Source organism: Stegodyphus dumicola, chromosome 10, assembly GCF_044657685.1.
Source record: "Stegodyphus dumicola isolate Sdum_Otavi_A_Nest chromosome 10, ASM4465768v1".
NCBI lineage: Eukaryota > Metazoa > Arthropoda > Arachnida > Araneae > Eresidae > Stegodyphus > Stegodyphus dumicola.
Genome location: NC_140777.1, coordinates 15,769,851 through 15,796,776, shown reverse-complemented (window position 1 = coordinate 15,796,776; position 26,926 = coordinate 15,769,851). Strand labels below are relative to the sequence as shown.

At 34.1% G+C, this 26,926-nt stretch overlaps 1 protein-coding gene across 19 annotated transcripts in view; it reads left to right on the top strand.

Moving 5' to 3' along the window:
* Positions 1 to 26,926, top strand: part of LOC118193846 (bromodomain adjacent to zinc finger domain protein 2B-like) — a 356,880-nt gene that overhangs the window by 157,681 nt on the left and 172,273 nt on the right. Inside the window, exon 1 of one of the 19 annotated variants that reach the window (XM_085824645.1) lies at positions 9,383 to 9,459. The exons of 17 other annotated variants lie outside the window; for them this stretch is intronic. The gene's annotated coding sequence lies outside the window, so the exon portion shown is untranslated. Of the gene's footprint in view, positions 1 to 9,382; positions 9,460 to 26,328; positions 26,519 to 26,926 lie in introns of those variants that run through there. One more of the 19 variants, XM_085824644.1, reaches the window with a different exon arrangement.

Here is a 26,926-nt window from a genome sequence, read left to right as displayed (position 1 = left end):
CAAGAAATCGCTTGTTTTGCTTTCAGAGTGAAATTTCTTTCGTGGGTCGAGAAGGCGTAGTTTCGACATTTGTCTGTGGGAGTAGGAGACCACTGAAAGGTTTTTCTTAGTGAAATTCGAACTCAAAAAATTTCAGGCAATAGAGTAAAATTTCATTGAAAAAAAATATTTAATAGCAATTTCAGAAGCAAAAATATGTTAAGAAAGAAAAAAAAAAGTGTTTTGTTAGGAATTTATTTCCAAACTAGCCATTTTCCCCGCCCAGCCGGCTAAAATAGCTGTCAGAAAAAGGAAAAAAAATGATTTTAATAAATCTGGCTAGACTCATTTCATGGAAATATTTAATATTTCTAATTAGACATTTCGTGATTTACATGCATTTTCACTTCCTTTATAAGGTATTTCTCCCGCCTTCTTTGCATGCCTTCGTGGTGTAATAATCAACATACTCGGCGCCTGTTCGAGAGGTCCAAGGTTTGAGTCCCGGCTAGGGCATTGCTCATTGTTTAAGTTTCTGCTTCTAAATAACCTAATGGCTCTACCGTGGCGCCCGAACTAGGTGGTGGATGATGATTCTCCACTACCAGGATTTGGCAATGGCGTCCTCTAATCACAGTCGCTCTTTAAAAGGGGAGTATATAAGGTATTTCTCCCGCCTCTTAGCGTGCCTTCGTGGTGTAATGGTCAGTACGCTCGGCGCGTATTCGAGAGATCCGCAGTTCGAGTGCCAGCGAGGGCATTGCTTATATTTCATTTCTACTGCTTCCAGATATCCTAATGTCTCTACACCTTGTACGAAGTAAAGGAAGTATTATAATCGTAATAAATTTCGAGTTTTACATTTCAACGGAAATACCTATTTTGACAGTTCTCGAATCCATTTTGACTATTTTTGCGTCACGTGTGTATGTACGGACAGAACAAAGGACTGTGTTTTCAGAAATGAAATGTGAATGGATTAAAAATGGATATTTTCGTGACGTTTGTACGTACGTATATACGTATGTTACTGGAAAACGATGAGAAGGGATTAAAAATGGATATTTTTGTGACGTTTGTACGTACGTATATACGTATGTTACTGGAAAACGATGAGAATGGATTAAAAATGGATATTTTCGTGACGTTTGTACGTACGTATATACGTATGTTACTGAAAAACGATTAGGAGTAGAACGTTGAAATTTGTTATATGGGACTGCTATAGCATCTAATTTTGCATCTACCTTTTTTATTGCAATCAGCAGTACCAAAAGTGTACAGAATATGTATATATTCTATTTAAGCCGGGTAAGGAGGTATATATGTAAAATTTTGGAAGCACTGATGTAAGAACACTATGATGTAGATGCGTAGAAATGCTGTTTGCGGAGATACTTGATACTTAGAACGTCCATCCATTTTGAAGAAGAAGCAGTCGAGGCGGATTAAATATCATATTTATTTAAATTCACATTTTGTCTCCAATCGGGCCTATCTCCAGAACAATTTTGATACTATTGCTGTAGAAGCAAACATACATGATTGCAGCAGCTTATTAACCCCAGTTTTGTGAATTGAATTTCACCGCTTCATTAATGCGGTCTTTAGGGCGTTCACATCTCCAGGAGAAGGATGTCTCCGTGCCACTGCTTTTCAGATGCAAAATTAGTATGTAGTTTTCTGTCAAGTTCTCTTTGCATCCATTGTATTTGTTCAGTGTCTTTACTTGACACGTGATTTTGCTCGATGTGGACGAGCATTATCGTCTATACATAAGTCAGATTATAAGGAAAAGTCAGACCCATATGGCAACGTCGGAAAAGTCTTACCCAAGGTTCCAAGACCTCATCCCCATATCTCTGGCTGGTCATAGAACCGCTGCTGAAAGCATGTAGGGTTGTACGTCCTTTGATCATTATTCCTTCTCTTACCATTACACTTGCACTAACGAAACGGCCTCGATCCATAATGTTCGAAATAAAATTTCACATTCCTGACGTTAGACATACTTTTCTCGGATTGGAGGTTCAGTCATCAAGCCTTTATTCGATAAATGAAATGGTATGATTAAAAAAGGGAAAAGGAACTTTTTACTACCAGATTTATTAAAATAAAAATCAGTGTAACGATAAATTGCGGAAACAAATCATATGAATATATATGTGGAACAAAACAAAATTTCTTATCGTGCATGTCTTAATCCTTAAGGAAGCATTTTTCAACCGTCTTAGTAGTGACTAGTCGCATTATAAGAAATAACAACAAAAGTAAATAATGCTTTAACGCTTTAAAAATTCATTTGATGCCTCATTAAATGCCAGCGTTGCATCATTTAACGTCATCTAAACATCATCTTACGTTTTATGGCGTATCTTAAACTTTTCTTTCTTCTTTGGAACGTGCAAACTGTTACTGTATCCGAAATTATATTTGAAAGGAAAATAGTAAATTTCTAATCTATCTTTCTATGTATTGGTTCTCCCACCCACCCACCCACCCCCACCCCCCAAAAAAAGGAGGGAGGGAAGAAAAGAAAAATGTAATCGGTAAAAAATTTTATGTGCTTGTCAAACTGTGTAATAATATTGAAAATGATAAATATAAACAACCAAATTTATAGGTAATTTTTTTTAATTATTAACCTAGGTTACGAAATTGAAATTGAATATTGCGTTGGTTCATTATAAAACGACGTATCACTTTTCAAATTGTTGCCACCAAAAATGAAAAATCTGCATGTATATGTGTATGCTCCTTTCATTGTGGAAAAACGATGGTACCTAGAACCTAGTTTTGTATAACGTAGTCCTCTATTCGAACGCCTGGAAGTCCGAATTTTAAATTTGTTTTATAATTTATTTCAAATTTTGTAAAACTTTAAGGAATTTGTGATTAACAAATTTAACAATTTAAAAGCGAGCGGTGGTAACAATTTTCGAAACAAAACATTTTTATCTCCAGCACCCATGACTGTTGCCATTCGGAAAAAATAAGATATTTACTTTTCAATTTTAATTATCTTGCATGTGCGAGCTTGTTGCCATTCAGTCCGAATTTTAAATTTGTTTTATAATTTATTTCATATTTTGTAAAATTTTAATGACTTTTTGATTAACAAGTTCAACGATTTAAAAGCGAGCGGTGGCAACAATTTTCGAAATAAAACATTTTTATCTTCGGCACCCGTGACTGTTGCCATTCGGAAAAAATAAGATATTTACCTTTCAGTTCTAATTATCTTCCATGTGCGAGCGTGTTGCCATCCAGTAAAGCCTAATATACCTACAAATTTAATCTGGAAGGTTACTGAGTAATAAGCTAAGCGATTTTAAAGTAATAAACTCAGCTCTTAAGATTTTTTTCTACTTTTTAATATGATTGATTTAAATAAACATGTATTAAAATCATGAGATATCTGATCAGAAATATTTAATATTTTTATGAAATTTGGACTTACTGAAATCGTTATAAACATTTTCGTTTTTATGATAAGTATTTTAGGCGGCTAGTTTTTAAAGAAATAATATAGCAAATATAAAAATACGTTTGGTAACCTCTAACACTCTGTCGGAAATTCTAAAGATATGCTGTAATTAAATATTTTGTGATTTTATTGCTAAATTTAATTTTATGTGGCGCATGTGATATTTTATAAATTAAGTTAACACATAAAAAGTTAATAAGAAAAAGACAAAAAAACTTTTTTTTTTTCATTAGGCTTCTTTCTAAAAACTGAATAATGGTATGATGAAGTGAAAAAATATATCCAAATGCATTTCAACACTTTACTGCATCGGAATTGTAAACATAATTATGCTGATTCAGAAATCAAACAATAAAAATCAGCGTTATATTTACAAAGTTTTCACAGGACTAGTTTCGATGGTTTTACCGAACCACCATCTTGAGCTGCAAAACCGCAAATGAACAATATAGGAAATAATGATTAGATAAGATAAAAAAGCCTGGACAAGAATAAGCAAGTGGCGCCATCTGTTGGTAAAACCAGAACTAAAACATAATTTCTTTAAAGGCCGAAGGCAAATTTGGATTGGAATTAGGATCGTTAACTAGAACAGAAAGATTTTTATGAATGTGAAATGCCTCTAGAAAATCCAGTTCTCCAATGGAAGATGTTTTTTGAATAATTTTGGCAGCAGAAAAACTGAAAGTGTGGTTTTCGGACCAACAATGTTGAGCAACAGAAGACTTCTGTGTTTCCTTTTTTCTAACATATGCCTCATGTTCCTTGACGCGCAATTTTAAGGCTCTCTTAGTTTGGCCAATGTAAATTAAACCACACTGGCAAGGAATCCTATAAATACCCCAGGAATTCATATCCGGAATGGGGTCCTTGAGTATGGAACTCGGAATTTTATTGATGGGAGAATAAATAACCCGAAAGTTAAATTTCTGCAAAATATGTGCAACTTTATAGCTAATTGATGGAAAGAAGGGAATGACAACAGAATTTCTATAATCTCCTAAAACAAGATTGTGCCTTTTAGTGTGTTGAGATGAGAATTTTTTAACTGCTTGATTAATAATGTTGGGTGGAAAGCCCCTGTCAATACCTATTGCTTTTAAATACTTTAGTTCTTCATCAAGGGCTAGTTTGGAGGAGCAAACTTGAAGAGCACGGAAAACATAGGAATAAAATGAAGCTAACTTTTGTTTAGTCGGATGACATGATTTAAAGTGTGGTGGAAGGCAAACCGATGAAGGTTTACGGTAAACCGTAGTACTGAAGTTGGATGTGTTACGTGTGACCAGAATGTCGAGAAACGGAAGAGAATTGCAAGTCTCAAGTTCAAAAGTGAACTGAATAGCAGGATCAATAGAATTCATTGTTGAAAGAACTCTATTTAAATCATCTTTATTACCTTCAAACAGAGTAAAAGTATCGTCTACGTAGCGGAACCATGCCGGGAAGTTTAAAGTTTCAAACAATTTTGATTCATAATAATGCATGTAGATATCAGCCAGGATGGGACTGAGGGGGCTTCCCATGGCTAATCCCTCAGTTTGCTTGTAATATTTATTTTGGAAAACAAAATGTGTTTGTTTCAAACAGACAAACACTCAACTCTGTTTGAAACAAACACATTTTGTTTTCCAAAATAAATATTACAAGCAAACTGAGGGATTAGCCATGGGAAGCCCCCTCAGTCCCATCCTGGCTGATATCTACATGCATTATTATGAATCAAAATTGTTTGAAACTTTAAACTTCCCGGCATGGTTCCGCTACGTAGACGATACTTTTACTCTGTTTGAAGGTAATAAAGATGATTTAAATAGAGTTCTTTCAACAATGAATTCTATTGATCCTGCTATTCAGTTCACTTTTGAACTTGAGACTTGCAATTCTCTTCCGTTTCTCGACATTCTGGTCACACGTAACACATCCAACTTCAGTACTACGGTTTACCGTAAACCTTCATCGGTTTGCCTTCCACCACACTTTAAATCATGTCATCCGACTAAACAAAAGTTAGCTTCATTTTATTCCTATGTTTTCCGTGCTCTTCAAGTTTGCTCCTCCAAACTAGCCCTTGATGAAGAACTAAAGTATTTAAAGGCAATAGGTATTGACAGGGGCTTTCCACCCAACATTATTAATCAAGCAGTTAAAAAATTCTCATCTCAACACACTAAAAGGCACAATCTTGTTTTAGGAGATTATAGAAATTCTGTTGTCATTCCCTTCTTTCCATCAATTAGCTATAAAGTTGCACATATTTTGCAGAAATTTAACTTTCGGGTTGTTTATTCTCCCATCAATAAAATTCCGAGTTCCATACTCAAGGACCCCATTCCGGATATGAATTCCTGGGGTATTTATAGGATTCCTTGCCAGTGTGGTTTAATTTACATTGGCCAAACTAAGAGAGCCTTAAAATTTCGCGTCAAGGAACATGAGGCATATGTTAGAAAAAAGGAAACACAGAAGTCTTCTGTTGCTCAACATTGTTGATCCGAAAACCACACTTTCAGTTTTTCTGCTGCCAAAATTATTCAAAAAACATCTTCCATTGGAGAACTGGATTTTCTAGAGGCATTTCACATTCATAAAAATCTTTCTATTCTAGTTAACGATCCTAATTCCAATCCAAATTTGCCTTCGGCCTTTAAAGAAAATATGTTTTAGTTCTGGTTTTACCAACAGATGGCGCCACTTGCTTATTCTTGTCCAGGCTTTCTTATCTTATCTAATCATTATTTCCTATCTTGTTCATTTGCGGTTTTGCAGCTGAAGATGGTGGTTCGGTAAAACCATCGAAACTAGTCCTGTGAAAACTTTGTAAATATAACGCTGATTTTTGTTGTTTGATTTCTGAATTAGTATTTATTCGGCGTGTTATTGTGTCTTAATTATAATTATGCTGCTTTTAAATTTTCTGTGATTTTGAAGTTGTATTATATATAGCGTGAATTATATATAGTGCGAAGAAACTGATGCTTGGTAATTAAGCTAAAAAAAGAAAAGAAAAAAGATGAGTGATTGCGTGGTAGGCTGCGAGCTCAGCGAGAGCGGGGAAAACCTTATCAAACTCTTTTGGGCGACCATTAAAATTTGAAACATTTCGGATTTTTTTTTTTTTTTTAAATAGAAAATGTGGTGATTACACTACATGGTTGTACAATACCACTAGTTGTTTTTACTTTTTCATTCACTTTTTGCCGCAGATTAATGATTTCACTCCAGAAATTCGAAATTTTTTCCTCCTAAGGATTGACATTCCCTCCTCAAAGAGAATAAGATGGTGCCAAAATATGCGAAGTCACTGACGTCTAAAGCAGTGTTTCTCAACCGCCGGTCCGCAAAAAATATTTGCCGGTCCGCGAATTATCCAGCTAGCTGTCCAAAAATTGTGCCAGTGAGTCGAATTATTAGACTTACCGGTCCGCGAGAATGTACCGAAATATTTTACAGGTCTTTAGAGTAAATCCAGTTGAGAAACAATGGTCTAGAGATTAATTTACCGGTCGTTGCACCAATAGTATTGAAATTTTAATGCACAGAAGAAACAAAAAGCAAGTTTATGGAACTCTGCGAGTGGTATCACACCAAGAAAATACCGATATTGACGAAACGCTGCATTTCATTCTAAAATTTCTGATACGATGCTCTACAGAGGCTATTCGCATATTTTTTAGACGATTTTGGTAAGCGGTAATAGAAAATCGTATGCTGCAAAAGAAGTAATTGCAATCGTACTATATTTTTAAAAGTCAAAATTATCGTCTGTGGCTTGAAAGTTTTGTTTTTATTCAAAATGGCGAATTTAACAAAGCAGTGGTTCGAAGGCTACATTTACGCTCTTTCCGAAGAGAAATATGCATACTCCGTTATCCAACAACGATGTGAGAGTCATGATTTTGTGATATCTAAAGCGTCGATAAGTAATATCATCAACAAGAAAGGAAAAAAACGTCAAATTGGAGCCTCAAGTGAGACAAAAATTCCAAACAAGTATCCCAGGAAAAAACGGACATCTTCGACTATTGCAAAGGTACGTTGTTTAATGTTAAAAGAAAATCCCTTTAGTCAATGTGTGTGTGTGTGTGTGTGATTATGGCAAAGCCTCGAGGGCTATCTGCCTAAGAGGAGGGATGCCTTCGTGGAGGACTTTCTAAGGGAAACTGGCTCGTATACACGTTACACATGGGGAAAACCACGAAAACACCCATGCAGCCAGCCCGTTCGCGGGATTCGAACCTCGGACCGAACTACCAGTGTTCAGCGACTTTACCGCTCGGCCGCTGGTGGGCCGCCCCTAGTCAAAGAACAGTTTCAAAATCATTAAAATGCTCGGTGTCCACTTTAAACAAAATGATAAACGTTGATTTAAATCTTAAAAAAGCGAAAAAAAAAACGCAATGTGCGTCGTCTTCTTCCAAAGCATATCGCTCAACGCAGGACACGCTGCAGAATTCTATATGAGAAACACTTATCCAAAAAAAAAAAAAAAAAAAAAAAAAAACAATTGTCACAATATAATGAAGCATGGGTGTATTTAAATGATTGTAACAAAAAACAAGCCATTTATTATCATAAAAGGGGAGAAAAAAATTTGAGTACATGGTTCAAAGAATCGAAAGAAAGTTTTCCAAAGGGATTCATGACTATTACTCGTTTTTCTTATAATGGCAAGTTAAAAATAAAGAGAGTTAAAAAAAATGTCAAGATTGACTCCAAATACTATCAGGAACATATTTTATTGCCAATTTTTCTGAATGAAATACCATCGCTTTACCCGCAGTGCCATCAATCTGTGAGACTCCATCAGGACAAAGCTAGCGGTCACACATCAAAATCCACTGTAAATTTCCTAAAAGAAATGGACCAAAAAACTGGTATCAACCTTCACTGATATCGCTACTAAATCTCCCGATGTTTCATCTATGGATTTTTGTGCTTTCGGACTTTTAAAAACTGCATTATCCAAACGTTGCCCCCAAACCCTGACAGGACTCTGGAAAGCTGTTAGGAAGGAATGGGATAGAATACTTCTTCTGCCGCTTCAAAAGGCATTATTATCCTGGAAATTGCGGTGTCGAAAGGTAGTTCAGAATAAGGGATGTCAAATAGAACATTTAAAACACAAGAATTTAATGTAATTTAGTTTTGTGAATACAATATACATCGTCTAAAAAATGTGTGAACAGCCTCTGTAATTACTAATACGATGCACCTAAAATTTCTGCACAATGAAATTCGGTAATAAACGAAAAATTCAAAATTCGGGCCTCGGAGGTGTCCAGAATTTCGTGGCCCTAGATCTCGCTGTTTTTCCACGATACGAGGAACCTGTTCTTTCTTTATGATTTAAATAATAGAGATAAATAGTAAAATCACGTTGTAACCTTTAGGTGATTTGGGACGCCATCTTCTTCTGCTTAGCGGAAATTTTATAATTCAGGAAAAAAGGATGTTAGATCGAACATTTAAAAAAAATTTGCATTTTAAAACATTAATTAAGCGTCCTTGAATTCGCTGTAGAAATGTGTTAACACCCTTTGAATTTTAGGCGGTTTGGCAGAAACGTGAGAAGTTTGAGCAATGGTCTTTCGCCGATTGTCATAAAAATCGATAAAAATTTGCTTAAATTTAGTCTCTCTGATCACTGAGGCGAGAATTGCTGCCACCTTGAACTTTAGTAATTGCCAAAATTCTGTGTTCGAGCCTTTGTTTGGAGTTAGTTTCGTATGAAAAGGTTCAGTGGTTTCCGAAAAACAAAAGAAGCGGTCTGTCTTGAGGGCAGCTGAAGAGAGACCACTGAATGCACTCAACCTTTTCATTTGAAACCAAGACCAAACAGAGGCTGAATTTCGCCATTCGCAAATGTTTTTTTTAACCATTCCGCTAACAAAAATGGCGGATTTGCATTCCGTTCAAAATGATTTAATCCGTTACTCATCATGCGGTCAGAACTTGCTCGATGATTTGAATGGACTCATTCTGTGGCTTACGTAAGTATTGTTACGAATTTCGTACATGTGTAAATAATTTTAGTGAAGTTTCGATTAAAATTGTAGTACCGCTCTTATCTAACAGGAAAAGTATGAAGAGGACAAAGCTTTGCCGGAAAAATAAGATTACAGGGGCAAGTCTATTTAACATTGAGTAAATAGCTATCTCGCTAAACTGGGAGGCGTCGCCAAGCTGCTAATGATTTTGGCGACTCATTTAAACGCCAAATTTGGCGAGAACTTGTAAACAGTCGCCAAACTTGTCGACCATTCGATCCCTGTATAACTATGTGGTATTATAATTCAACACTATATTTGATCCCTGTATGTAACTGCATCCGTATCCGGCCTTCATATGCCTTACAGTAATTTCCTGGTGTGGAGTTATTGGAGATTTCTTGGCGCCCGTGGGAAAACTATCTAAGATGATGTAAGAATGAATGTAAAAATTGAATCTGTGCTTTGTGGACTAACAAATTAAGCTACTTGAAAGCAACAGAGGCAGTTCATAAGAATATTCCTTTCTTACTTTTGAATCGGTTTAATTTAAGTAATAAAAGCGTATTAATTCATGATCTGTTTAATTAAATATATTTAGTATTTTCATAGAATGGCGTTATGTTTTTTATTATTTATTTCAGATTTATTAAAACTTTATGTTAATGTTTGATTTAACAAACTCAACAGTTTGAAAACTAGCTGTGGCAACAACATATGGAATGAAACATTTTTGTTTCCAGCGCGTGAGACTAATCTATCGGAAATTCTAAATATACGCAGTTTATAAACATTTTTTTTTATGTTGGTTTTGAATCAAATTTTATGTGGCGTAAGTGTACTTAAAACGTTAATAATAATGATAATAAAAAATCTGATGTGTACACCACATGACTTCCTTGTACGGAATATTAAATTATATGAATTTTTTCTTGCATTTCATTTAAACTTATTGGATTGAATTACATCTTCGTCGATAGCGCATAAACCACAATAGAATAAATGCACTTTTTAAAATTCACTCTATTTGTTTACCATAGTGACACTGGCGCTAGGTTCAGTTAACAGTGTTATATTTCGTTCATATTATAACTCAGAATGCACAAAATTTATATCATTTGAAGAATTATCTAATCGTTGCCACATGTTCTATTCAAATACTCTAACATATCTAGAACGATGTATAAAAGAAATTAAGCAAACAAAACAAAAAAGAAACAGTTTTTCACAGACGATTCAGTATTTCTCATTCAATTAATTCAGTTCTCATCGAAGTAACATTTATTTCCTCGAAAAAATTCCAGAAAGGATTAAGCATGATTTAATTCGCAATAATAACTAAAGGCGTAATCTTTGTTGTTGCGAAGCTTAGGTCTCTCTAGATTGGGAACAAATCTACTATTCTGCTGTTTCAAATGTAAACAAAAATATGTCCGCCATGTTATTTTAACTTAAGGCTTAACCGCACTTAAACAGCTTTTAAATTGTTGATAATTGTTTAAATATTGCTTGCAGATTTACTAAAGGCATAAAAACCTTAACCAGAAGATAAGAACAACATTATTCAATCATTTTTAATGCAAAAAATGCACAATTTAGAAACATATAAGAGTAAAGAAACTAATATCAGTGAGCCGGGTAACAGAGTGGATATATATATAAATATATTTATATACGTTTGGTGCGGCCGATTGGAACCAAAATACGAGGTGCACATCTATATGTTTTAGCAGTCCTATATACAAAATTTCAACGTTCTGAGGCTACTCGTTTTTGAGTTATGCGAGATACGTACGTACATACGTTCGTACAGACGCCACGAAAAATTCTCTTCAGAATTCATTTTAAAGCAGTTTTATAATTTTTTTGGAGGAAAAGAATCTTTTGTTCTGTCTTTACGTACAGATGTTACTCAAAAACATCGTTAAATTGCATTCGATAGCGGTCAAAATGGATATTTTCGATGAAATATACTGCGTGAAACTTTACGGGATTACAATACTTCCTTTTTACTTCGTACAAGGAAGTAAATAGAAAGCTTTCAGAGTTTATATTGTTTCTTTTAACATTTTTTAACGTTACCTTTATTTATTTTTGGTCGCACTTAAACCATAAAATTCGGTCCAACAACAGTAACGCAAAATTATTTTAAATTGAGCATATATCTTTAGAATTTCGGATACACAGTCTCGTACGCTGGAGATAATTCCCCCCCCCCCGCGTATAGTGTTGCCAGAGCTTGCTTTAAAATCGTTGAGTTTGTAATGAAAAATTAGTTAAAGTTTTACAAAATGTAAAATAGAATATAAAACAAATTCCAAATTTAGCCTTCCAGACCCATATTCGGGTGAGAACGTAAGTTATTCAAAATTTGATGTCTCTAGGTACCGTAGTTTTATCACAGTGCGAGAAACATACGTACATTTATGCAGATTCCTCATTATTTAATTTCTTTAAATATAATACAGGGCTCTAATATTGGGTGGTAACAATTTGAAAAATAAACCGATATTTATAGTGAACCAACGCAAAATGCCAAAACGAAATTAATAGCCGTTTTGAGCTGTGCCCTTTGGGCTAAAAATTATTGTAAGCTGTCTCTCAAAGAAAACTTAACATTGATATGATAAACTCAAGTAAGACTGGTCGGGGGAGGAGAAGAAAAAGAAAAATATTATATTATGCCAAGCCTTAACACTGCAGTGCGAAGGAAACGATGCTTAATAAAAGCTAAAAAGGAGATGAGGAAATGTGTTTATAATTTATAATTGCTTAATTTGTTAATCAATAACAAACTGATTCAAGATGGAAGAAAAATACTTTACGCATTGACGAATGGCAACACACTGCGGTGTGGAAAATAAAAATATTTCTTTTAAATCCCTAATTTTTCTGCTTTAAATTGGAAACATAACTGTCGTTCTTTTCGACGAGTGGCAACACACTTTTTTTTTTAATACCTGAGTTTATTAATTAAAATTTCACTATTTTGCAGAAAACATGAAATGAATGAATGAAATTTTCGAAATTTAAAATTCGGTTTTCGAGTTGCACATGTTCGGGTGGAGGAGATAAATATGTGTTCAAAGTTTGGTTGCTCCATTGGGCGCCATCTTTTCACAATGATAGTAATCTACATACATACTGATTCTCATTATTTAATTATAGAATCGTACCTTTATCAAATTAAATTACGTGTTATGTTTGTGATATTTAATTTGTTTTTCCTATTGACTGCTGGCAGTATATATGTAATATTTTAGAAACTCTTGGTATCGAAAAATAATTTGTCCGTTATGAAATATATTTAATATATTACCTTAAAAATGGAAAGTTGAAAAAAAGGCCATTATAGACGACTGATTTTTCGAACGTAATAACCCAGTTCTGTTTTTCTCGCCGTTAGGATTAAGTAAGGTCTTATTTTAGTTTATATGAAATTCGAAAAGAGCAGTAACCTGTGAAGAAGTAAATCAAACCTCTTTCATCTGAATTGACCTTCAGTTTTAAAAAACACTTTTCCCCGCATTCGCCAGATCTTCCATCTTTCTATGATCTCACTTTAATAAAATTCTTCATTATGTTTCTGTATGTTTATTGTATGTATTGCATTCTGCGCTGCATAAAGAAAGCTTCACCTTCTTTATCAGTTACATTTCCTTGTATGGCGTAGTAATCCTAAAGCGAGCTGCAATTCAGAAATATTACAGCTACTTAATTTTTTCTCTTTCGCTTCATGTTTTCCACGTCATCTTCCGCTATCGTTTGTCTTCGGTAGTTGTTGTGATTCTTTAGAAATGGCATTTCGATTTCGTATCGTCATCTGCGCTATTGTATATTTCGATAATGACTCGTAAGCATGCGTTATTGAAATTTGTTTTATTATCGATTTCATATTTTGTAACACTTCAACGAATTTTTGATTAACAAACTCAACAATTTCAAATCGAGAAATGGCAAAACTGTACGGGGGGGCATATTTCACAAGTGCACATCTGTGCAGCCACCGAGGGAGTGGCTTCTAGGATGGACCAATGGGCATCCAGTAATATTTCTGTCTTGTCACATGACCTTTCGAGTGCTTTAAGATTTAAGCGAGATGGTTGAAAATATTCTGCTATTTTCTGTACAAAATAATTAAAGCATCGTGGATTTCTTCTGAAACTTTTCATTATTAGATCAAATATAAGCAATTGTGAAGATTTCACTACCTGGTTGAAAGAAATTGAAATCAATACAAACAAATGTTGGATACTCCGCAAAAATATCCATGTGAGATATTACTTAGTAAGTGGTAAATAAGATAAAGAAAGAAATATGTGATAAACATCTGAGCCCAAATGCTATCTTTACATAAAACTATGCATATGAGAAAAATAGTTATACCAATTATATATGTAAATAGAAGTCAGCACTATTTATTGCAGTCTATATGAAAAAGATGTTCTACTATAATAATAACCAATGCAGAATTTTATTCAATTGCAGAATAAGTTTAAGTAAACTTTACTAATTTGGATTCGTACACATTTAGTGTGTTAAATTTCACATTTAATAACTGCTCACTCTTTCTTTTATGTACTGTCTACACAAGAAATACTCATCAAACAGAATGAATTTATCTTATTCACAACGAATATATTAAATTTATCAGCATATAACTTTTAATATTAACAATGGATATAATCTGTTCATGCGCAGTATGTATTCTGAATCTTGCATTTTAAAAATCAAAAGAATTCAAGCACTGAAATAAGAAAACACTAGATTCATTGTAACACTTCCAGTCCTTTTCAGCTCAATTAAAAAAAAAAAAAAAAAGCTAAACATTTGAATTCTCTTAATCCACAGGTGTTAGTAAATGCATAATATTCAAGGCTAATTGTAGCTTGAGTCATTTTCTCAATGTAAAGAGCAATAATATGCTGTGAACATCAATTCAAATATCAATGCGTGATAAATATCGCGAAAGTGAAATGTCAGCGATTAATTAAACTCATACAACGAAAGCACTACGAGATTTTCTACTGTTACGCCATACATTTATAAAGGCGAAACAAATGCGAAAAACACGCTAACAACATACGCTCACATGCACGCATCATTTAGCATGTGTCGCATGATTTAGCGTCACAAGAGCAATAGAAGCTCATTGGTCCATTTTCGAAATCCCTCCCTCAGTGGCTACGCTGATGTGCACTTGTGAAATATGCGTACGGGGGAAGGGATTGATCTCCAGGGCGCGAGACTGTATCTGAAATTCTAAAGATATGTTCACTTTTTAAAATTATTATGTGATATTGCTGTTGAACTGAATTGTATGGTTTAAGTGCGAAGAACATCATATTTAAGAAATAAAGGTAGCACATAAAACGTTAAAAAAAAGCTCCTTTGGACGTAATAAAAAATCAGAAAGCTTGGCAGATTTTATTTTTTTTTTAAATTTTTCTCGGTGTTAAAAATTCCTTCTCATAAACGATAGTGCTCTTGACAAAATGTCCGTTACATGGCAGTAATAAAAGTTATATTTAAAAATTAAAGCTGTTATAATTTATTTGAAATGTAGAAACATTTGTAATAAGTAAAATTCAGCGTCCGTCATTCTTTATAGAAAATTTACGAAAAAAATTGTTAGCTGTATTCTGTAAAGTGTAAAATTCAGAGAAGTGCAGACGTAACGAGATTACAAAATTATTCTGAAATACACATTTCTAAATATTTGTTGTAATATCAGTATTATTCTTATTTAAATATTATTTATATTTGCCATACAAATGCGAATTATTTAATCAGTTTAATATTTCTTGCACTGGCAATATTATGTTTTAGCCCACCCACCAGCGGCCGAGTGGTAAAAGCCGCTGAACACTTTGAGTTCGGTTCAGGGTTCGAGTCTAGGACGAAAGGGCCTGGCTGCATGGGCATTTCGGTGGTTTCCCCCCATGTGTAATGTTGTCTACAAGAACAGGCCCGCCACAGTGTCTGGCGGGTGGCGGTCGCTATAGCAACAGGGCTAGTATATTTCAAATAGGGGTGAACCAAGAGTTGCTTTATTGTTACTTTGTTTTGGGCGACTGTTGGCTGAGGGGAAAAGAGTTTATCATTCGTCTTCAAGACGCCCCTACGGAAAATGGGTCAAGGCTCGTTTCTAAGGCAACAGACAGCTGCAGACTAACTGGCGAAAGCTTTTCTTATGATAGACAGACTGTACGAAAAGTCTTCCATGGGGCATCCCTCCATTTCTGTGGTGTGGTGTATTTAATTATGGCAAAGCACACTAGGGCTATCTGCCTAAGGGGAGGGGTGCCTTCGTGGAGAACTTTCTAAGGGAAACTGGCTCGTATACACGTTACACTTAGTAAAAACCACGAAAACACCCATGCAGCCAACCCGTTCGCGGGATTCGAACCTCGGACCGAACTACCAGTGTTCAGCGACTTTACCGCTCGGCCGCTGGTGGGCCATCCATTTCTATGTAGTGCCTAATGCCGGAGCACGTGATGAAATTTAAACATTCTATTTTAGATTTGGTTTTCGGCAATAATAAAATGTTAGTTGGTTTCGAATTTTTTTTAATGACGATTTAAGTTAGGTAACCTTCAAAAATGAAAACAAGAAGTTCTGTTATTATGAGAGAGGTTTTGTAAATAATAAATTCATTAACGTCAAGCTGTGTCTCTTTATTATTAAGAAGTTAAATGCCGGCAGCAATAAAGATGCTAGCTGTATCCAATTCCGCCGCTGTGGTTTAATATCAAATTATTATTCATTGTGTTACATTAGATTAATATAAATGTAAACTAAAATACTTGTATTAAATCAAAATGAGAGTAAAACTTTGCAATCAAAACGTATAATATATGGTGAAAGAAACGTCTTTTTGAAATCATGCTAACAATGTGAATATTTTTAACTTCTTAAATCTTGTTACCATCCAAAAGGTAATTATTAAATTATGGCCTATCATATATCAAATTTAACTGTCTTCTTTAAGCAGATATTTTATCTGTAAAAAAATCGTAATGATTCATAGCTTTGCGAAGCGCTATCTGTTGTTTTTGTAAAATGGCGGAAATGGAAACGAATATAAATAACAAGTGAAAATATTCGAAATACTCTTTCTGAAACCTGTGATACGTAACTGCAGCAGTATTATAAATCAAGAATTATGTTATTAAAAAACCTGTTGCATCCTCGCTTAAAACTGATTTATTATTTCCGGGTTTCTTAACGTCTGAAGTCCTAGCAAATTTTTAATTCGTCGTACTGTTGAATTGATTTGTCGTTAACTCCGTTTGGTGCAGTATTAGCCTTTGACCTGCCACGTCTAAAACTGATGATATATTTTCTTGCGAAAAAAGCAGTTACGAATATTGGTTTCAGCTGAGCTTTTTCTAAAATTATTTACTATGAAATGGAATAAATGGAGATTAAAGGAAGGTTACAGCTCAATCCCTTTCTGGAGCAATCCCATCTTTAAGCCCCCGCTAGCCAAAATCACAAAATCGCTGTAAGACAAACATTAATGTAAAAAACTAATATAAATATCTTCTAATCCTAAACAACCACAAAAAAGGTGCAATGACACCTCACATTGCATTCACTTGCACCCACCCTTGTTAACACCATCATTCTGCCCCGTTACCGTGGTTTTATCTGCGCGAAAGGTTAGGATTAATTTGGTTTACTGAAATTACGGCAAAGCACACTAAGGCTGTCTGCCTAAGGTGAGGGATGCCTTTGTGGAGAAGTTTTTAAGGGAAACTGTCTCATATACACGTTACACATGGGGAAACTACGAAAACGCCCATGCTGCCAGCCGTTCGCGGGATTCAAACCTCTGACTGAACTACCAATGTTCAGCAATTTTACCGCTCAGCCGCTGATTAGGATTAGAGTGTCTGTTTAAGGGATGTTGAAAGCGAAAAATCTTCAGAAAATTGTGATTTGGGAATTTTGCGTTTTCAATTTCTCCACACTTTTTTTTTTTTTTTTTAATCTTTCTAAAAATATCATGCTTTAATCTCTATGAAAATTAGAACTGTAAAAAAATCTACTTTTCATTTATCATCGTGCTATGATAAATGAGCATTTTTACTTTAAAGCACGTTTTTCTTCAAATGTTTTTTTTTTTTTTTTTTTTTTTTTTTTTTTTTTTTTTATGCTCGATGAACCTTTTTTTTTAAGGAACTACTGCTCACAGGTATGTAAATTTTTTACGGCTTATTTATTATGTTTCCTGATGTTTACTAAAATGGGCTTTTTGTGATAAACTGTGAAATTTTTCTTTTGTGAAACAAGTGCAAACTTATTATCCCTAATACAATATTCTATAAATCACTGTAAATTTCAAAATTTTTTAAAACCTCATTTCAGTATAATCAGAAAGTACTTTAATTACACAAAAAAATTTCAAATGTATACCTATAGCAAGTTTCGAGAAAAGGTACTTCGAAAATGGCCAATTTAGCATGGTCGGTATAGGGGGTTCCGACACCCCTTAACACACTGTACCAAAGAACTTTTTTGATACAGCAAAGCCAAATTTCTTTCTTTCTGATATATCATTTATTCGAAGTCGCTGATATGCTGTAGCAATAATTTAATCTTTCTTTAAAAATAAATAAATAAAAGTGAAAATGCAATGCAAACAAATTATGAGTACAGCGTTACACAAATTAGCTTCTTCAACGTTGATAATACCTTACTTTTCATTATTTATCAAATAAACTTCATAATATTTATGAATATAAAATTTTGTGGAATGGCAATACATTGCTTTTTTCATCAAAAATCGCTGCGTTTGTTTTCATTCGAAATTTCATTAAGTTCGCATAAAACATAAATAAAAAAAGCAAATTTTCAATTCAAACTTGGGGCTCTGACGTGCACACATACTCGAGTGGAGGACTGTGTGTGTTTTGTTTTTCTTTTGCAACGCAAGGTACACACTTACCTACGTATTTTTCATTATTTAATAATCAACATTCTTATAGCTCTCAGTTTCACGTGATATACGTCATAGATTATCTTGCACTGGTTTTTATGACAAGTTTGACAAAAAACCTAGCCTCCTCTTTGGTAGGAGCTCGCAGGAGGAACTTATATCTAAACTATAGTGTTGTTACTCTATTTTGGGAATTCCATTTTTATTCACTTTCAAAGTATTTGCAAGAAAACCTACCCAGTTGGTTGGAGAAGGTATACAACGCCATCTGTTGAGAGAAAAAATAAAAGTAGATTAATGTGGCGAGGTGTCTAACTACTGTAATTAGATAATAATGATGATATTGAATCGATAAACTGGAAGAAAACTGACATTAATAAATGAAGAATTTATACTTCTTTTACTAGTTTGGTAATTTTTTTTTTTAGATTAAAAAGCTTTTAAAATTCGTATTATGAAAAATAGAAAAAAGAAAATTCGAAAGCTTTCAGATTTTACATTGCTCCCAAAAGGGCGTTTTTTTAACGTTTTATATGTTACCTTTATTTATTAAATATCATGTTCTTCTCACTTAAACCACATAAAATTCAATTCAACAACAATATCACAAAATATTTCAAAACAGCAAAACAGCCTATCTTTAGAATTTCGGATACACAGTCTCGCGCGCTGGAGATAAAAAAATGGTTTTTACCATACAGTGTTGCCATTGTTCGCTTTGAAATTGTTGAGTTTGTTAATTAAAAATTGGTTAAAGTTTTACAAAGTTTGTGTGTGTGTGTAATTATGGCAAAGCCTCGAGGGCTATCTGCCTAAGGGGAGGGATGCCTTCGTGGAGGACTTTCTAAGGGAAACTGGCTCGTATACACGTTACACATGGGGAAAACCACGAAAACGCCCATGCAGCCAGCCCGTTCGCGGGATTCGAGCCTCGGACCGAACTACCAGTGTTCAGCGACTTTACCGCTCGGCCGCTGGTGGGCGCCAGGATTTTTTTGGGCCCTTTTACAAAGTTTGAAATACATAATAAAACATATTCGAAAGCTTAAAATTCGTCCTTTTGAGTGCCCATGTTCGGTTGGAGAACTATGTTATTCAAAACTAGATGGCTCTAGGTACCGTTATTTTTTCACAATGCGAGAAACATTCATGCATATTTTTCATTATTTAGTTTCTTTAAACATAATACAAAGCGATAATATTCGGTGGCAACAGTTTGAAAAATGAATCAACGCAGAATGTGAAACGATGCAAAATGTCGTTTTGAGACTAATAGCCTTTTAGGTTTAATGCCTCTTTGGGCTAAAAAACCATGTCCAACGACTGTCATTCTCTCAGTTCTTCAGCAAAAATTATGTAACTTTTCAACTAGAATTAGATTTTCGTAAAGCCTATTACCATGTTCCGTAAAACCATTTCACTTTCGCCCACCAGCGGCCGAGCGGTAAAGTCGCTGAACACTGGTAGTTCGGTCCGAGGTTCGAATCCCGCGAACGGGCTGGCTGCATGGGCGTTTTCGTGGTTTACCCATGTGTAACGTGTATACGAGCCAGTTTCCCTTAGAAAGTCCTCCACGAAGGCATCCCTCCCCTTAGGCAGATAGCCCTAGTGTGCTTTGCCATAATTAAATACACACACCATTTCACTTTCTGTCATTCATCCATATTCTTGCACATGACTATCTGACTGTATTTACGGATGTTATTTTATTTTGTTACTTGCACCATTGTTAAGGAGTTTTGTGGATTGATTTTCGATCCTGACCATAATGGAAGGTGCCCCATCTTTTGAAATTCCTTTTCAGTTATTTTGATAGAAAAGCTTTATCTTTGTAATTAAATAACAAAAAATCTTAAGTTCTGTCTGTGTTCCTCGCACTGTGCCCTCGTCACATAAAGACATTAATCATCTATTCGAAAATCTGCACTTTGAAGGCCAAATTTTGAATTTCAAATTTAGTTTCCTTATTTATTTCATATTTTGTAAGAATTTCATGAATTTTTCATTAACAGACTCAGTGATTTGAAAGCGAGCAGTGGCAACCAGCCCTGTTGCGGATGGAACATTTTTATGTCCGACGTACTAAATTGTTGCCATTTGGCTAGATGAACAGTATTTGTCTTTCAGTTTTAATCAACAAACGCGGCTGCTGTGTAAAAGCCATGTCTTGTCACTGCCTAAAATAAAATACTTTTAGCTACGAAGCTGCCATTAAGTAGCATGTAAAAAATATTCTGCTTTCAAATTTAGTCTGTCTTTTATTGATTATAAACTAAACCGTAATTAAACTCCAAATTAGGAATATTAAATATTTTTGTTATTCAATTAAACTATTAATATCAATTAAATTACGCGAGCTGGACTCGCTAAAAACATTATATATTTTTATAACTGTTTTCAGTCCATTATCAGATAATGAATATATATGCTCCTCACATTATGGAAAACTAGCGGTACCTAGAACCACCCAATTTTGAACACACATAGATCTCCATCCGAATACGCCATGTCGTAGGCCGAATTTTGAACTTATTTTTGATTTATTTTATATTTTGTGAGAACTTTACAGAATTTTGACTAATAATCTGTTCGATCAGTGAGTTACATTTCGGCGAAACATGCGGTATGTATCTTTCAAATTTAATCAGCAAATTCGGTGTTTTTCAGAGAAATGTGCTGCCACTGCCTCAAATTAAACGTTTTGTTTTTATCTTCCACATACCAATGTGTGGCTATTTTTTTTATCCCAAATTGAAACTATCTGTTATTGTTTAAAAAAAAAAAACTAAGTGATCATTTCTTGATCTATATTTTACTACTAAGTAAAAAGTGACGGTAAATTAGTCATTTATTAGTTTACCTTGGTGTTTATATTCCCTTTTATTATTAGCCCAAACAGGCGTTAGACTCAAAGGGCTGTTAGTCTCAAAACGGCATTTTGCATCGTTTCACCTTCTGCGTTGATTCACTTTTCAAACTGTTGCCACCAAATATTAACGCCATGTATTATATTTAAAGAAACTAAATAATGAAGAAGCTGCATGAATGTTTCTCGCATTCTGGAAAAACAATGATACCTAGAGCCATCCAATTTTAGCCTTCCAACCGAGAATGAGCACTTGGAAGCTCGAATTTTGAATTTCGAATTTGTTTTATTCTCCGTTTCAAATTGTGTGAAACGTTAACGAATTTTGGATTAAGAAACTCAACGATTTCAAAGTGAACTGGCAACACTGTACGGAGGGGAGGGGATATCTCCAGCGAGCGAGATTGTGTATCGGAATATGTGTGATATTGCTGTTGAGTTGAATTTTATGTGATTTAAGTGCGAAGAACATGATATTTAATAAATAAAGGTAACACACAAAACGTTTAAAAAAGCCCCTTTGAGCGTAATATAAAGTCTAAAAGCAGTCAGATTTCCTTTTTAGTCCAAAGGGGTTTGAATCCCGAAGGACTATTAGTTTCGTTTTGGCATTTTGCGTCGGACGGATAAATGTCGGTTCACTTTTCAAACTGTTGCCATAAAATGTTAGAGTCCTGCATTATATTTGAAGAAATTAAATAATGAAAATCTGCGTAAATGTATGTATATTTCTCACATTGTCATAAAATAATGGTACATAGAGTCATCGAATTTTGAATAACGTAATCCTCCAACGAATATGAGCATGTGGAAGACCAAATTTGAAATTTGAAATTTGTTTTATGATCGATTTCCTATTTTTTAAAACTTTGACGAATTTTTGATTAACAAACTCAAGGATTTCAAAGCGAGCAATGGCAACGTTGTGCAGAAAAAACATTTTTATCTCCAGCGCGTGAGTCTCTGTATCGGAAATTCTAAAGATATGCTCGTTTTAAAACTATTTTGCGATATTGCTGTTGCACTGGATCTTATGGTTTAAGTGCGAGGAACATGATATTTAATAAAGAAAGGTAGCACACAAAATGTTAAAAAACGCCCCTTTGGACGTAATTTAAAATCTGAAACATTTCAGATTTTTTTTTTTCTTTTAAATTATTATTGTAATTTAATCATTCATTTTCTAACATTTTGCATAGTGTTCTGCAATAGCTTTGTTTACGAATTAGGCCTCATTATTCCAGAACAATAATTAACAGTTTTGTGAAAAATTTCATTTCATGAGAAGTATTCAAACAGATTCTTTGAGATTACAAATTTTTACACGTCATAGCTATTGCCTTATAAATATTGCTAAAGTAATGCGAACTTTCCTCCTATACCTCCGTGTGACCTTTTAATTCATTTATAGGCGGATTCTTCCTTATTGTATATGTTTTCGTTTTCCTTGATCTGAAGATATTCACCGTTGAGATGATATTGCGGTCAGTATTTAAAATAACACATTTTGTTAGTCGTCGAGCTTTTGTTTTATGCATAGTTTATGTTCGATTTCTGAAATCTGTATGATGTTCTCGCTTAGATTTATTTCGTTTTCTGGGCGCTTTATAAATCTCTGTTGCCAATGGAGAATTTCTGTGTTGTTATTACAGTAGGCTCCGTGTAATGTTATCACGTTTGTTCCAGGCTTTTTTGATAACATTAAAGTACGAGAAAACTTATGTTTCAAAATAGCAATAAAATTTAACTAATGTATTATAAATATGGCCGGAATCATATAAATAAGTACTTTCACAGAATTTTTATTAGGAAAATGCAAAAATTTGTTTATGAGTTGTTCATACGCAATAATTCATTTATGAACATTTCCTAATATTAATACTTGGAAGGCATGCCTCATCTACTGAAAGAAAACATGCAAATATAAAGTTTAAGACACCCCCGGAAAAAAAAAAAAAAAAAAAAAAAAAAAAAAAAAAAAAAAACCTTCGTTTGGCGTAAATGTTTTCAAGGCACTTTTTTCTTTTAAGGTTCGGGGGGGGGTTATTTTTAATTTTTTTTTTCCTTTCTTCTGAAGAAGAGAGACCTGTGTCTGATCATCAACAAAAATCGATTAAGTTACTGAAATTCTAAGCCAAACTAAGACTGCTTTTTCGATTACTTCTAAGCGTTCATTAAAATGGAAAACAAGCTGTTTGGCGACATAATCCGTTACTTGGTGATATTTAGTTGGTACTTAATCTATTTTGACCTTATTTGGCAAGCGTACATCAGTTAAAACATTATTCGATAATTCTTAATAATAATAATATTAACCGAATTGTTGAAGACAGTAAGTGAAGTGAAGCGAAGCGTTTTCGTACAAACGAGCGGGACTTCGGCAATTCGTATTCAAGAAAGTAATATTATTTCGGAATTAAATTTTTTTTTTTTTGTGTGTGTGTGTGTGTGTGTGTGTGTGTGCGTGCGTGTGTGTGTGTGTGTGTGTGTGTGTGTGTGAAATAGTTTTTGGGAATGTGACGAGATACATTAGAAAGCATCAATATAATTATCGATCATATGTTTGATTGATGCACTTGTAGTTATTTGATTTAGATACATTTTCTCAGTGATTGTATTGTATTTTTGAATCAAATACTTAAAATTATACGCATTGAATTCCAGCTGGGTTCATTTTTGTATGATAGCATAGGTTATTTTTTTATTTAGTGGCATTTAAATGCAAACATATTAACCTAGTTTAAACCATGTTAATCATATTGTTGCGTGCATATGGGTTCATAGTCGATTGAATGCACACAGCTCCTCCGATGATAGGTGGAATAAATTTACTTTTTATCAAAGGAAACACTTCCGAGTTCTGGAACTTTCCACAGAAATAGTCGTACAGCTCTTCACAATATCACAAAATACAATCAGTAGTTACACTTCAAACTACTATGAACGTTGAACACAATGCAATGCAAAGCGCAGCTAAAGAGCGAAGCTAAACCGGATATAGTACTCAGAACTCAAACTGAGCTAAAGACTAACAACAAATGAGAGCAAATACTCTCTCCGGTCTTATATAGTTTTCACCTGCTGTCGAGATATTTCTACTACTTTCTCCTCCTCGAAATTAGGGAAGGCAATATAAGAGTCGAATTACGGTTACAACTAATATAGTGATCAATTACTTTTATTCAGTTACAATACTTACTACGGTGATATAGGGATAACATAGGGGTCAAATGAACGCTAGTTGGCGACTTTTGCCGATTTCTAGCCGAATTTGGCCTCAAAATCAGTTTCCAAAACCGTTGCCAGCTTGGCGATATCTCGCCAAATTACCGAGATACTCATTTACTCAATGTTAAATAGACTTGTTATGGCTTATGCAGAAACTATAAATGCTGATTAATGTCGTTTTATTTGTTTTTTGTTGTTTTGAGAATGGCAACAAAAAACAAATAAAACGATATTAATCAGTTTTTAAAGTTTCTATGTAAGTTCAAGCCACAACAGACTTATCCCTGCATTCTTAATTTTCCGGCATAGATCTTCTCTCTAGATTTTCGTGTTACTTTACACAAAAAATACAACTCTAAAATCATCTATCTCTGTACAAAATTCATAACAGTATTAAAATTTGGAAATTTCGTTTTCTAATAAGTTAATAGCAAATGTTTATTGCTCATTAATTACACACACATTAAATTAATTAATTCAAAGTTTTTTTTTTTTTTTTTTTTTTTTCATCGCATTGAAAGATAAAAATTCGTTTATTGTTTGAATTAAGATTTCAAGCATTCGATCGCAATCGTAATAGAATAAATCATACGGAAGGTAATCTCATTACCAGGATTATCGGTTTATTTATATGCATGCGTTACCCCCCCCCCCGATGCATATTTTATTTGCTTTAGTGACTGATTCTTACTTTACGTGTTCTGTCAATTTTGTCAATTCTGTTATTTTTATTGTACGTGTTAATTCTTCTTACGTATTCTGCTAATTTCTGTGTATTTTATTAATTCATTTTCCACGCATTCTGGCAGCCCTGTTAATTCTTACTGCATATAATTTTATGTATTCTTTCCATGTATCTTTTCATTCTATTTATCTGTTAATTCTGTTTTATGTATTATTTCTGCGTATTTTCTTTTCGTAATTCTATCAATCCTATTCTGTTAATTTTGTTATTCTTATTGTGTTAATCTTGTTTGTTCGTATTTCTTGAATTCTATTAATTCATTTTAGTGTATTGTGTTCATTTGCATTCTACGTATTCTGTTACTCCTGTTGAATGATCCTTTTCTCTAGAACCAGTTGTCCGTTTTTCTGCAACGTATTATGTGCTACGTATTCTGTTTGCTTCTGTTTTACGTATTCTGTTAATTCTTTTCATTTCCCCCTTCCATTTTCTCTGTCAATTTTATTATGTTAATCCTGTATTTGTATTAATTCTGTCAACTCATTCTATTCTTTCTACGTATTTTGTTTACTTCTGTTGTGCGTTCTTTCTATACCTGTTGTTTATTAATTCTGTTATTTTTATTTTGTTAATCTTTTTAATCCGTATTCTCTGTACTCTGTTAATTCGTTTGTATGTATTCTGTTAACCTTTTCTGCATATTCTTGCTTGTACGTGTTCTATTTGTTTGCTTTCTTTATTGATTGATTCCTTATTACAAGCACTGAGTCGTTTTCTTAAGCGTCGTTCCAGTGACTCGTTATTTTTGTAATGAATGAAATAGATCCTAAATCCGTTTCGGATCCGATTGAAAACGATTTTTATTCTTCGGATACCAGCTCTCTTTCTCCCGCATCCTTGCTCAGCGATGCCTTTGGGGCTCTTGCTCGGCTATTGTACATCGGTCTTAAGCTGAGAGAAAATGGCATTCGAGCTGCTTTGCTGTATATAAGAAAGGAATGATGACGAAGAGGAGGAAGAGGGGGTTGGGGAAATGATGGAGAACGAAAGAACCTCCACAAACGAGTAGATGTCTGAAGTTATTGATTTTTGTTAAAGCGCCCTTTTCTGCTTTTGGGAGAGTTAGTCGTTGAAAAGCAGGAAGATTCCACCTTCTCACATATATATCCATCGGTCTCATTATTTCTCTAACATGGATGCTTCCAAAAAAAGGTGTGTCCGTTCGTTTTAATTGCGTGTCTCTTGATGGCCGACAGGACATTTGGAGCGATATATTCCACGGCTGGACCCCGCAAGGCTGGGATTTGTTGATGAGTATTTGCATGTTATTGATCGTGTAAATCTACTTCCTCCCTCTTTCCCCCACTATTTTTTTTTTTTTTTTTTTTAATCAGCGACCGCCAGTTTGCGAAATTTTGATTTCTTTTTGATCCGTCGCCATCTGTTAACCCTAGATAAAGAAATTCACTTGCGCGATTGCTAATCCGTTAATGACTTAAGGTTTGTCTGACGTACATTAACCTTTTCATGAAGAAGTACACAGAATTTTATAATTAGGGTGTTCTTTGAACCTTTTCCCGGGGGGGGCGTAGTTTCGTTTTCCGGTATTTTTTAAAACCTTTTTTAATGTTATTAACTCGTAATGAGCGAAATTTATTTTAATGATTAATTAAAAGGTAAAAATGTACACATGTATCGGCGGAGTTACATAATTATTCTAAAATGTACATTTTTATAATTTTTG